The sequence below is a fragment of the Halichoerus grypus genome, chromosome 13 (assembly GCF_964656455.1).
Source record: "Halichoerus grypus chromosome 13, mHalGry1.hap1.1, whole genome shotgun sequence".
Lineage (NCBI taxonomy): Eukaryota > Metazoa > Chordata > Mammalia > Carnivora > Phocidae > Halichoerus > Halichoerus grypus.
The window spans coordinates 67,685,512-67,699,338 of NC_135724.1; the positions used below are offsets into that span (position 1 = coordinate 67,685,512).

General features: G+C 40.5%; 1 protein-coding gene and 1 long non-coding RNA gene across 3 annotated transcripts in view; one reads left to right on the forward strand and one right to left on the reverse strand.

The window, feature by feature from the left end:
- MAPK1 (mitogen-activated protein kinase 1) overlaps nt 1-13,827 on the reverse strand; it is a 109,665-nt gene that overhangs the window by 57,038 nt on the left and 38,800 nt on the right. The gene's annotated exons all lie outside the window — the stretch shown is intronic.
- LOC144379906 (uncharacterized) overlaps nt 1-13,827 on the forward strand; it is a 45,524-nt gene that overhangs the window by 3,280 nt on the left and 28,417 nt on the right. For both annotated transcript variants that reach the window (XR_013443435.1, XR_013443434.1), the window contains exon 2: nt 6-230. This is a non-coding gene — a long non-coding RNA (uncharacterized LOC144379906). The remainder of the gene's footprint in view (nt 1-5; nt 231-13,827) is intronic.

The following is a 13,827-nucleotide window of genomic DNA, read 5'->3' on the forward strand; positions in this document are numbered from 1 at the left end:
CACAGGCTTTTGCTTCTAGCCATGACAAAGGAACACAGGCTGATTTACTCTCCAACCTTAAACAATGAAAAAAATCCAGACAGTATGTATGTGAAACAAGTTTTTGGACACCCAACAATGGCCAACACAGGGCAGCTTACTGCCTGGAGTTTCCAGACTGCAATGCATAGAGGCGAAGACCAATGGAGCCTGGCTGAGTCTAGGACAGAATTCAAACTTGGAAAAGTCAGGTAAGAATTTGCCAGGCCGGGGCGCCTGGGTGGCTCAGATGGTTAAGCATCTGCCTTCGGCTCGGGTCATGATCCCAGGGTCCTGGGATCGAGCCCCACGTCCGGCTCCTGGCTCAGCGGGGAGCCTGCTTCTTTCTCTGCCTCTCCCCCTGCTCGTGCTCTCTCTCTCTCTCTGTATCCCTGTGTCTTGAGTGAATAAATAAAATCTTTAAAAAAAAAAAAGAATTTGCCAGGCAAAGTCTAGGACAGGAGAGAACCTCAGAGAAGGTTGAGGAGATCAGCAGATGGGTTCCCTTCGAGTCTTCAGCTGAGTAATGATCAGAAGCACATGCATGATGAAATTCCAAGGCTGGGGAAGAAGCCACACAGGCCCAAAAATATGCTTAAAAGTAAGTTTTGAAAGAATTGAACTGTACCTTAGTTGCATCCCAGAGAAAAAGCCCCAAAATATTTAAAGTAATACCAAAAAAATCTAGCACTCAGTAATGTAAAATCCACAATGTCTTACACCTAATCAAAACTTACCAATATTCAAAAAAGTAGGAAAATACATCCATAATGAGAAAGCCAGTAATAAAAAAAGACCCAGAAATTAGAGGTGATAGAATAGACAAGAATATAAACAATTATAAAAATAACAAGAAAAAGAAAGTAGAGCATGATAAAGAGAAATGGAAGGTATAAAAGACTCAAACTGAATTTCTAGAGATGAAAAAAATACAATGGTTGGAATTAGGAACAGATTACACACTAAAAAAAACCTGGTGACTTAGCAGACACAGCAATAGAAACTAGTCAAAATGTAATACCAAGAGAAAAAAGACTGGGCATGAGAGAAAAACAGCACCAGTGAGCTGTGGGACAAGATCAAGTGGCTTCACATACATTTAATTGGAATCTAACACCTTCACAAGTATAAAATCTGAGAGAAAGTAAATACTTATTTCTATAAAAGTACTGAAAAAAAGAAACACAAGTTCTCTCTCAACACTGGTTAAAACTAAGCAATAGGCACTAGCTAAAAGAGGAAAGACAATGTCATTACAACAGAGAGTGAAAATGTATTCTGACGTCCAAGTAAAAGCCCAGAGTGGTTGCAGCTGCATACTTAAAATATATATCTTGGACTATAAAAGGAAACAATTATTTACAGATTCCCACTTGGACACACAGGAATACTTTTATATATTCTGGACTCTGAGAAACAGAAGAACCATTTCAAATCTGCTGTTTGCCAACTAGGACTGACAGCAACAGTCTTCTTTGGGGGGAAAAACAAGTGGAGAAAATACAGCCTTCTCTAAATTGCCATATGAAAACTTTACCTTTTATACTTTAAAAAAGCATTACTTCAAAATCTCAAGATTTCTAGGGGCGCCTGGGTGGCTCAGTCAGTCAAGTGTCTACTCTTGCAGTTTTGGGATCGAGCCCCCTCCATGCTCAGGGAGAAGTCTGCTTGAGATTCTCCCTCTCCCTCTGCCCTTCCCGCTCTCTCGCATATAAATAAATAAATCTTTAAAATATTTTCAGATTTCTAATTATTTGGTTCTTAAGAGTTTAGGAACTAAATTTTATTCTTAAGACGTTATTCATTTGGATAGCTTTACCTTTGTGGTATAGTTCCTTTCACTGATAGTATTTCTTTGTTTCTTACAACATTAGTATCCCTCCCCCTTGCTATCTTGAATGTACCTGCTTTTTCCTAGGTACATTTGGGCCTGAAAGTAGGGTGCTCCACACTATTACCATTTTCCAGTGCTAGTAGTGCCCGTATAAGCTCAGCAAGCAGTAAGCCAACTTGATCCCTACAGCTACACTTCCAATACCGCTAACTGCATTCTTAACACAAGCTGTCTAGGCTTTGAACTGCTCCGCAGAACTTTTCATACCGCCGGCTTCTGATCACATCTCCTCTCCGTTCTAAGTCATATTTACTATGGTGTAAAAAGCAACAACAGTTAACATTGTTGCTACAGTATTTTCAACTCTTGCTTGCCCCACCTCAAGGTTTCTGTTTTCCGTGTATGTTATATTTGAAGCAGTAAGTACTGATCAGCAATTAAAGCACATTAAAAATGTGGAGGAAAAAGAATTCTTAGAACTTGATGGCTTTGTTTTATAAAAAAATGGGCATGCCTGGGTGGCTAGGTCGGTTGAGCATCTGATTCTTGATCTCAGCTCAGGTCTTGATCTCAGGGTTGTAGATCAAGCCCCATGTTGGGCTCCATGCTGGACGTGGAGCCTTTTTAAATGACTGAGAGTACTCTAAATCTACCATGTCTATCAGGATTCAAGGTGGGTTTTTGGGTGACCAAGTATAAAGGATAAGAAATATCTACTAAATCATTTTCTCATTGTGCTCTTGTGCTCTGATGTAAAACTGATAACCATTCAAACCAAGATCAAAACAATATTCTAAGTATTAATCATTTATGCACTCACTTTACATTATGCTTGCTTATACTTACTGATATATTGCTTTGCCTTGTTTCCTTCATGTACATCACTCAAAATGTTTATAGTTTACTTATACTAGGAACTAAGTGGTGGTGATAATAAAAAGTTTATGAACAATTCTTTTTTAATAAGTGCTACAATTTATTGAGTGCTTATTGTATGTCAGGCATTGCTCTGTGTTACTATCTGTGGATCTTTTTCAGAAGGTGGTATTTTTTTAAAAAGCAGGCACAATTTAAAAATAGGCAGTATATGAGAAAGGCTTGTAGGAAGGAGCTGTAGGAGCTAAAGCATGGAAGGCTGAGTACAAGTGCTGAGTCCTTCCATATGGCTGGAGCTTAGGACCCAACTAAGGAAAGAGCAAAATGTGATGTTAGACTGAGAAAGCTGAGAAATCTGTACTTTCTTCTTCTAATTGAATCCTCAGGCCCTGAGAGTGACACTATCAGAAATATGGTATAAAAGTGAAGAACGGGATGCCTGGGTGGCTCAGTAGGTTGAGCGTCTGCCTTCGGCTCAGGTCATGATCCCAGGATCCTAGGATCGCGTCCCACATTGGGCTCCTTGCTTGGTGGGGAGCCTGCTTCTCCCTCTGCTTGTGCTCTCTCTCTCTGACAAATAAATAAATAAATAAATAAATTCTAAAAATAAATAAAGTGATGAAGGGGGCTAAACCTAGAAACAGGAAGACCAATGAGAAGACTACAATTGTAATTCTTGAAATACTTATACTTTTCACTACTTTGAAATTACAGTAGTTATTAGACCTGCTGCTTGATCTTGTTATTTAAGGCATTAATAAAAAGGCACATATATCAGGATTAAGAGTACAACTTATCATGATGAGCACTGAGTAATGGATAGAACTGTTGAATCACTGTACTGTACACCTGAAACTAATATAACACCACATATTAACTACACTGGAATTAAAATAAAATCTTACATAGTTTGTTCCACTGACTCCCTAAAAGATCCACAGCACAAAAAGATTAAGAAGTCTTGTTACTATGGCAATTTACAGATTCACTGCAAGTGACAAAGACAGAAAACTAATATAGAAATTTATATTCAAGAGAGATAGGACAGGGGGGGCGCCTGGGTGGCTCAGTTGGTTAAGCGACTGCGTTCGGCTCAGGTCATGATCCTGGAGTCCCAGGATCGAGTCCCGCATCGGGCTCCCTGCTCAGCAGGGAGTCTGCTTCTCCCTCTGACCCTCCTCCTTCTCATGCTCTCTGTCTCTCATTCTCTCTCTCTCAAATAAATAAATAAAATCTTTAAAAAAAAAAAAAAAAAAAGAGAGAGATAGGACAGGAGCACCTGGGTGGCTCAGTCGGTTAGCCCCCACCTTCGGCTCAGGTCATGATCTCAGAGTCCTGGGATCAAGGCCCGCATTGCACTGGGCTCCCGACTCAGTGGGGAGTCTGCTTCTCCCTCTCCCCCCCAATGCTCTCTCTCAAATAAATAAATAAAATCTTAAAAAAAAAGAGAGAGAGAGAGAAAGGACAGTTTAGGATCTTGAAGGAGGCATACTGGATAACCTTAAAAACATGTGTTTAACATTCAAATGTTAAAATTAATTTTATTTATTCATCAAATATCTATTAACCATCCACACTGCATTGACTGCTATGGAAACAGCAGTGAAAATAGAAAGCTCCCTTCTATCATTAACCTTATACAATATGGGGGAACTATAAAGAAACTGCATTAATATATATTTACATAATAGGATATATATTATATGACTATATAAATTATGATGGATACCAAGGAAAAATGCAAATGGTATAATTAATGTTGTCATGGATAACTAGACAACTTAGTTTAAATGGTTTAGAGAAGGTTTTTCCTCTCTAAGGAAGCAGCATTTAAAACAGACCTGAAGGATGAATGGGAATTAGGCAAGTTGAAGAAGGGCAGAGAAAGCAAGTATTCTACAAGCAGAGAGGAGTTAGGCTGGAGTATTTGTGGACTCAAAAGAAGGCCACTGTGCCTGAAGCATACTAAACACAGTATACTTCAGGATGAGCCTGAAGAAATAGTCAGTGGACCTGGCAGTTCTGCTAAGGACTTAAGATTTAACTTAAGTGTTCTTCCACTTTAATCTGGGAACTAAAAGTGCCCAATTTATATTTTTAAACAATCTCTCCAGCTGTAATACGCAGAATGAATTGTAAAAAGTAAAAAGTAAAAAAAGAAACCATTTGAAGCACTCCAATGGTACCAATGGTACCAGTGAGAGAGAACAGCAGCTTGGACTAAGCAACAAGTGTATCAGTGGCACTTTAAGCAGGTCAGTTACTGTGTAAAACCGTGCCACCTACTGCAGGACATTTAGCATCCCAGGCCAAAGGGCACTATGAACCTGCAGCATTCCCAAGTCAGGAAAATAATTTTTTTTTTTAAAGATTTTATCCATTTTTTGAGAGAGAGAGACAGCGAGAGAGGGAACGCAAGCAGGGGGAGTGGGAGAGGGAGAAGCAGGGGGAGTGGGAGAGGGAGGAGCAGGCTTCCCACGGAGCAGGGAGCCCGAGACGGGGCTTGATCCCAGGACACTGAGATCATGACCCGAGCCGAAGGCAGATGCTTAACGACTGAGCCACCCAGGCGCCCCAGGAAAAATAATTTTAAAAAGAAAAAGAAAAACTACCACACCTTCTCAGGGGAATGGTAAAGCCCCCCGAATGTACAAGAACAATGGCACAGAGACAGAAGTTCGCAAGACTGAAAAGTTTGCCAAGTACGATCTGGCCAACGTGATGGGTAAGCAAGCCAGATAATACCACTGGGGTCCAAAAGAAGCTGTGCAGGGGCGCCTGGGTGGCTCAGTCGTTAAGCGTCTGCCTTCGGCTCAGGTCATGATCTCAGGGTCCTGGGATCGAGCCTCACATTGGCTCCCTACTCCGCGGGAAGCCTGCTTCTCCCTCTACCACTCCCCCTGCTTGTGTTCCCCCTCTCTCGCTGTGTCTCTCTCTGTCAAATAAATAAAATCTTTAAAAAAAAAAAAAAAAGCTGTGCAGATGTAAGAAGAAACTTTGCAACACACAGGACTTGTATTCAGAATATATAAAGAACTCTCACAACTTCAAAACAAGAGGACAAACAACCCAGTATTTAAAATAAACATTTTTTGTGACAATAAACACATGAAAAAATGACTGATGAATCATAGGGGAAAATGCAAATTAAAACCACATACCCATTAGAATCGCTAAGATAAAAAAGACTGGTCATACCAAGTGCTGATGAGGATGTATAAAAGCTAGAACTCTCACATACTGCAGGTGCAACTTTACAACCACCATGGAAAACAGTTTAGCAGTTTCTGAAAAGTTAAATGTACACTGATCATACAATCCAGCAATTCCACTGCTAAACCTTTACTCAAGAGAAATGCAAATATATGTCCACACAGACTTGTATACAAATGTCTGTAGGAGCTTTATGCAAGTAGCCACAAACTTGGAACAACCCAATGTTCCTCAAAACAAGGAAGGGGTAAACTGCTCCATCTCCACATGATGGAAGTGTACTCAGCAACAAAAAAAGGAAACAACTACAGCACTGGTATATGTAACACCAAAGATGAATCTGAAAAACACCATGTAAAGTGAAAGAAGCCAGGCACAAAAAGAGTACAGACTTTTTTTTCTTTTCCTTTTTTTTTTTTTTTTTTTGAGAAGGAGACAGAAAGAGCAGGGAGAGAGAATCCCAAGCAGGCTCCACGCCCAGTACAGAGCCCACTGGGCTCGATCTCACAACCCTGAGATCATTACCTGAGCTGAAATTAAGAGCCAGACGCTTAACCGACTGAGCCACCCAGGTGCCCCAAGAGTACAGACTTTCAAACTCCATTTACATGAACTTCCAGAAAAGCTCAAGCTGAGCCACAGTGATAGCTGATCTGTAGTTACCTGAGGTGAAGACTGACTGCAAAGGGGCTCAAGGATGCTTTCTAGGGTTATGTAATGTTCTTTATCTTTCCTATGGTGGCTACACAAGTCTATCCACTTGCCAAGATTCACTGAACTGTACATGTAGAGAAGATGCATTTTACTATATATAAATTATACCTCAAAGGTGATTAAAAAAATTGAGCTGTGCTACAAAATTATACGGTTGGTTTTCTTTCACAGTTCATATGCTCATATTGAAGGCAATTCCAAGGGAAATGTTCCAAACAGGTTTTGGGCAATGGCAGGATCATTAGAATAAATGCCCAGCCTTCCACAGTCATTTCTGAGGCTTTAATATATATATAAAATTTCTGGTATGTTCAGGTTTTCTAATCCTCCCCAATCCCCTGTCATTATAGTCATTTCTTAGCAGAAGCTCAATAATATTTGTGGATAATAAGTTTGTCTAAATAAAGTAGGTATCTTATCAAGCACAAGCACCATATACTGTACACGTTGTTAAGCAACTAAAATGCTACCTATCAACTGTGAATGGGTTATTTTTAGGGAAAGCTATTAAGCTGTTCTCCAAGCTACCCATTTTGGTGAACTTTAATTATCTGAACAAAACTACAGTATTTCATTTCGTTTCACAGATAAAAATTAACTTGTCTTCAGATGCTAAGTAAGTTAGACTGATCCAAATTAATGTTCCAAAAATAAAAAGATAGATAATACAAATGACTGCTTTAAAAGAAAATGTATTCCTTACCTCAGCTTGATTCTCTCATAATTTACTAACCAAGAAAACCAGTGCAAAGATTTTAAGAGGGTGCAAACCATTAGGTGAGCAAAAAACAGCTAGTCTAAAGTCATTTCAGCTATAAAACCATCATCATTTTAAGGCTCCAGGGGCGCCTGGGTAGCTCAGTTGGTTAAGCATCTGACTCTTGATTTCGGTTCAGGTCATGCTTTCAGGGTTGTGAGATCGAGATGTCAGGCTCCATGCTGGGTGTGGAGCCTGTTTAAGATTCTCTCTTTCCCTCTCCCTCTGCCGTTCCCCCTCTCCCCCCCCTTCAAAAAAAACAGTGTTCCAATATAGTATCACAGCTTAGGATCTGATATCATTAACACATATGCAACCTCTCAAGAAAACGTGCTCTGGACTGCCCAGAGATTAAAAAAGTTTGGCTGTCTATATATGCATTTTTCACTCTTCAATAATAAAACAGGAGCCAAGAGCCAAAGAATATCATTCTGGCCCTATCCCTTCCTGAGACATCACTGAGTTACCTAACATGTATCTCTGAACAACCATTTGTTTGGATCAAAAATGAGGAAAGGCCAAGGGTTGTGAAGACTGCAGAAATAGCAGATGCAAAGCCTAAAAGATATCAGGCTTTCAAAAAAAAAAAAAAGTAAAGTAATTCTTATTACTTTATTATATTATTCATTATATTTATCACTTATATTTAAATAATATGTATTTATATATTTTTTTGTATTTATCACATGAATCCTAAAAAAGAAGTAACATTAGAAAAGAACACCAGACTTCAAATTAGGAGGTCTGAGTTTTAGTCCTAACTTGGCTATGCCCTACATGTCTGCTCTGACAGTGCTGGACAAGTTACAAAAAAGAGAAGATTCTATTATTCTGTGTTCAGGCTTCTTCTAAACATAGCAAGTGGAAAAAACTAATATGCATACAATAGAAAAAAAAAACCCACACCTAATAATGTGGATGTATATACACATGTATGCATAGAAATAAACATAGAAAGATGGGAGATTCGGGGGTGCCTGGGTAGCTCAGTTGTTAAGCGTCTGCCTTCGGCTCAGGTCATGGTCCCAGGATCCTGGGATCGAGCCCCGCATCGGGCTCCCTGCTCTGTGGGAGGCCTGCTTCTCCCTCTCTCTCTGCCCCTGCTTGTGTTCCCTCTCTCGCTGTCTCTGTCAAATAAATAAAAATCTTAAAAAAAAAAAAAAAAAAAAAAAAAGAAAGAAAGATGGGAGATTTGTAGTGACTTATATTCTGTAAAGTTTCCTCAAATTTTTGGTGGACTGAAGTATACAAATTATTGGGGCGCCCGGGTGGCTCAGTTGGTTAAGCGTCCAACTCTTGGTTTCAGCTCAGGTCATGATCTCAGGGTCCTGGGATCGGGCCCCATGTTGGACTCCATGCTCGGCGGGGAGTCTGAGGATTCTCTCTCTCTCAAATAAGTAAATCTTAAAAAAAATAGTACACAAATTACCGAAAGAGTATGAAAAACTAACATTTCTCTCCTCAGGAATAGGAAAAATGAGTCTATGCTACCAGATCTAAGGTACTGTAATAGGTACCAATGTGACTATCATCATCCTAAAAATTCACAACCAAGAAATCTTGTTTAAGTTGAAGCATGTTAGGGTAACACAAAATCAGAGTTAGTATTCTTTGCAATAGATACTCTAATCGAAAGCAATGCTATTTAGAAGTGATCTTCGGGGTGCCTGGGTGGCTCAGTTAAGCATCCGACTCTTGATATTGGCTCAGGTCTTGTCTGTCTCAGGGTTGTGAGTTCAAGCCCTGTGCTGAACTTAAAAAAAAAAAAAAAGTCATCTTCGTAATTCCACTGTGCTCTGAACTTGTCATGACAAAGAGACAGAAACGTTGATGAAGCAGATGGGCCGATTACTTTTTGATTATTATATTTCCTTCCTCAGTTATTCTCTCCTACCTTCATAGGCAAGAATTTTGTAATGGTTCAGGTCAAGATGACTAGTAGTGAGCTATGATAACAGCTAGAAGTCATCAACAAAGACCAAGAGCATCAAGTCTCTTCCAATGATGAGCATTGAATGGTAGCACAGGCAGCTCCATGTGCCTCTGGACTTGAAGTAGACTAAGAAAAGGAGAAAGGACCTCGTTACTCATAAGGACCATAGTCCTTAGCACTTGGCCCAGTGCAAGAGCTTTAAAAAATTCCTTACATATTGTCTTTACCACAACCCTATGAAGTAACCCCTGTTTTATGGATGATGAAACTGAGGCAGATGGGAAGAGTCAAGTAAGTTGTGTGTAATTACTTAACCAATAGTTAACAGAACTGGGACTCAAACCCAGGTGAGCTGACCTCCCATGTTCTCAGCCACTACACCAAACAAGGACCAATAGTCCTCACCAGCCATGCCCTCTTAGTGGTGATGAACCAAAATTAGGGCCACAATTGAGCCAGATTTTGACAGGTCAACTGAAAAAAAGGCAGACAATGAAGACAAGAAAAATAATAATCATGATTACAATACAGAAAATGCTCTGCTTCCCAAAGTGGTCTACCTGTTTTGATGGTTATGGCTATTTAGATGTTCTTTGGGATGAGTCAAAATCCATCTCCCCGAAATAACAGACAAATATATGCTGAAAATGAGGTGTGGGGATGGGAGAGTAGACTTGAAGGCAGAAGATAGAAAGGCAAACCAGACACAAGGGAGGTGAGAAAGGGGCCTGAATGGAGACAAGCAAAAAAATCATGTTGAAAACCACAGAAATTAGAATCCAAAGATTTTCAGTGGTGCCAATCATGACAATTAAGTGATTGTCTCTAGCATCTATCATACTACCCCTGTGCAAGATCAGGCAAATAAACAGGTGGGTTCTTGTAAAATGGGAGTGGAAAGATCATAAGAAGTTGAGAATCTGGTCAAAGAGGTCAGCAGACAGAATCCAAACCAATGCCAGACCAGACTAATATACAGGGAAAACCATAGAGATCTCAAGCCAAGGGGCACAGGGGAAAGAAGGCACAACAGAGCTACGGTCTACAAGAGGATGACCTACTTCACAAGGGCGACCCTTGCACACCTTTGTAAGCTGTACCCTGACGAGTCAAGTCAAAGAAAAAGAAGCTCAGAAGACTGTCCCCATCACTAAAACATAAAGGAATTGCTACCCTTAAAAATAAAACGGTGAGTCAATTCACCACCAAAAATGGGTTTATTCAGGAATAGCAGGGAATTATAATTTGGGACATACAAACTATAGTAAGACCACAGGCAAATCAGACAAAAGAAAGAAACTTTATTTTATGGAGCAGGAAGTTGGAAGGGTTGTTTTGAACAAAAGTCCATTTGAGAAAAGCAAAAGTCCAGGATAAGGATGGTTTCTCACTGGCTGATTGCAGAGGTAGCTGCTTTCTTACAGGAGATGCGAGGTATCTTTCTCTGCTGGGGCTTCTAAGCATTCTTTCCGGTCTAGCTCTTCTGTTGGGATCTGTAATTGATAATTCTTCCTGTAACTGACATCCAGTAGTACTGTCTGGCTCTAGCCTCCCAACTCCACTTTAGCAAGGTTTGCCTTTATTAATTTTCAGAGTCAAGAAATGCAAGTCTCTTATGAACTGTCACTGTCAGAAATATCAAACACCTGCCTCAGACATGTGGAAAATGACTAAGATGGGGAAAAAAAAATGACTAAGATGGGGAAATGTTTAAGCTTGAAGTATACAGTATTATTATCTAAACTGAAAAGAGCTGCCTGCACAACTAAGCAGGTGGTGAGATGTTATATAACAGATGCTAAAGTAGGTAAAGTAGAAAAATGTAACATGTAATTATAACTAAAATGTCAGTCAGAAAATCTCCAGTCAGCTCTGGAAAACTAATTTACTTTTTTTTCATTAAAAAAGTTTCTGCAGTTAAAAGTTTGTCTCTGTTTTTTGTTGTTGTTGTTGTTGTTGTTGTTTTACAAAACCCATCATGATAAAAGCAGCAGACAAGGAAAGGAATACCTTGGGCAAAATTTGATAATCTCTCACATGTATGTCAAGTTATAAAATGTATGCAATTAACTCTATGTTGCTGAAGGGGATGCCAACTGTACAATCTTCTGGAGAAGAATTTGGCAATACCCACAAAATTATGTATCTATACCTATCTTTTGATTCAGCAATCCCACTCCTAATAGTCTACCCTGGAGATACACCTCCAACAATATGAAAATATAGATGTTAGAGGTTATTTGTGGAAGCATTATTTGTAGTTTCAAAATACTGGAAATAACCTAAATACCCATATATACTGGAGGAACACTGAATAAATTATGGTACATCCACACAATGGAGTACTATGCAGCTATAAAAATAAGATCCCTAAGAACTGATCATAGAATGGTTTCCAAGATATAAAGTTAAAGAAAAAAAAGCAAGTACAAAAGCAATTTATACTATGTTATTCTTCATATAAGAGGAGATGGGTTATAAGGAAATATACATGTATCTACTTATCTATACAAGAAATATAAGGATAAACCAGAAACTAGAGACAGGCTACCTATAGGGGGGTGAGTGGGAAAGAGACAAAGCAGAGATTGGGAGCAGGGTGATACAGATGAGGAAGGAATAAGATACTTCCCTCTCTCTCTTTTTTTTTAAGATTTTTTATTTATTTATTTGACAGACACAGCAAGAGAGGGAACACAAGCAGGGGGAGTGGGAGAGGGAGAAGCAGGTTTCCCGCAGAGCAGGGAGCCCGATGCAGGGCTCGATCCTAGGACCCTGGGACCATGACCTGAGCCGAAGGCAGACGCTTAACAACTGAGCCACCCAGATGCCCCCTGGGTTTTGTTTTCTAATTGTTTGTTCCCATCCCTGTCTTTATCCACTCCTACCCCATAAACCTTTTGAGTTTTCTGTTTATACTTCCATTATTTCCTTATGCAAACACATATTGATTTATTTACATGTATTGGGAATAAAGTGATTTCCAAACCTAAGTAGGCATTAAGAGTCACCGAGGGAGCTTTTAAAAGTGTGGGCACCCCGTTTCTATCCCACACCTACTAACGGGAACAAAATGTCTGGGAAGTGGAGCCTGGAACTCTTTGCACAAAGTTCCCCCAGGTGACTTTCTGTGAGACCTCTTTTAGGGCACCCAGCCAGCTCACATTCTCCTCACCTACACAGATTTGCCCCATTGCCATGGCTGACGAAGTAATACCCAGCATACGGAGAAACCATCCAAAGGCTGAGCTGGACCAACTAGCTTCTCTTCTGAGAAAATGTATGTTTGGAGGGTGGAGAATGCTGGGACGGGCCACGCATACTCACAATTCATTCTGCAGAGAGAGGAGTATGAAGCAGACAGAGCCACAGAGAAAGGGCCGGCTGCTCCAGAGACAATGACAAGAGCACTGCCTTGATTCCTGATGACTTCCCAATTCCTCAATCTAGTCCTCCATCCCTCAGGTCCTGGCCTGAGTTTGTTTCAATAATCCGAGAGTGTACACACAGGGTCCCCTGAGGACTTCAGAGACCTACAAGAATTCCGTAGGATACCGGTCAGCAGAATTATGAATTTTGTGAAATTACTCAAATTCTTCATTGCTCAAGTTACTGTGGAAATCTTATTTCTGAAATCAGTTCCTTTTCTCTCCGTATTATCTCCTCACTTTCACCTTTGAGCCATAAATATATCTGTGCCCAAACACAATCAAAGATCAAGGCAGGGAAATACTGCCAGAGAGTGGCTGCCCCCAGATAACTCCCAATACTGACCCACAGCACATTCAAAGTAACTAATGATCTACAGGACAACGGCTGAAACTCCTGCCTTTACTCACTCCAGAAAACCTACTGACATGATAGAGCGGCATGTATTTGAAGAAATAACCTTAAAACTACCCAAGTTTTATTTTGGGTCAAGTTACAAAGGCTGGTCTTGGAAGTCCTGAAATCTGAATTCCAGATCTTGCACTGTCACAACTCCACACCTGTTTTGTTTTAAGATTTTATTTATTTGAGAGAGAGAGAGAGAGAGCACAAGCAGGGAGAGGGACAGAGGGGGAGTGGCAGAGGGAGAGGGAGAAGCAGGATCCCCATTGAGCAGGGAGCCTGACGCGGGGCTCGATCCCAGGATCCCGGGATCATGACCTGAGCCGAAGGCAGACGCCCAACTACTGAGCCACCCAGGCACCCCCACACCTGTTTTGTTTTTAAGACTTTATTTATTAATTTGACAGAGTAGACACAGCGAGAGAGGAAACACAAGCAGGGGGAGTGGGAGAGGGAGAAGCAGGCTTCCCACCGAGCAGGGGGCCTGATGCGGGGCTCGATCCCAGGACCCTGGGATCATGACCTGAGCCAAAGGCAGAGGCTCAATGACTGAGCCACCCAGGTGCCCCACAACTCTACACTTGTAACACTGGTCAAGTCTCTTAACCTTGCTGAACCTCAGTATCTTCCCTTGAAAAATGTAAATACTAC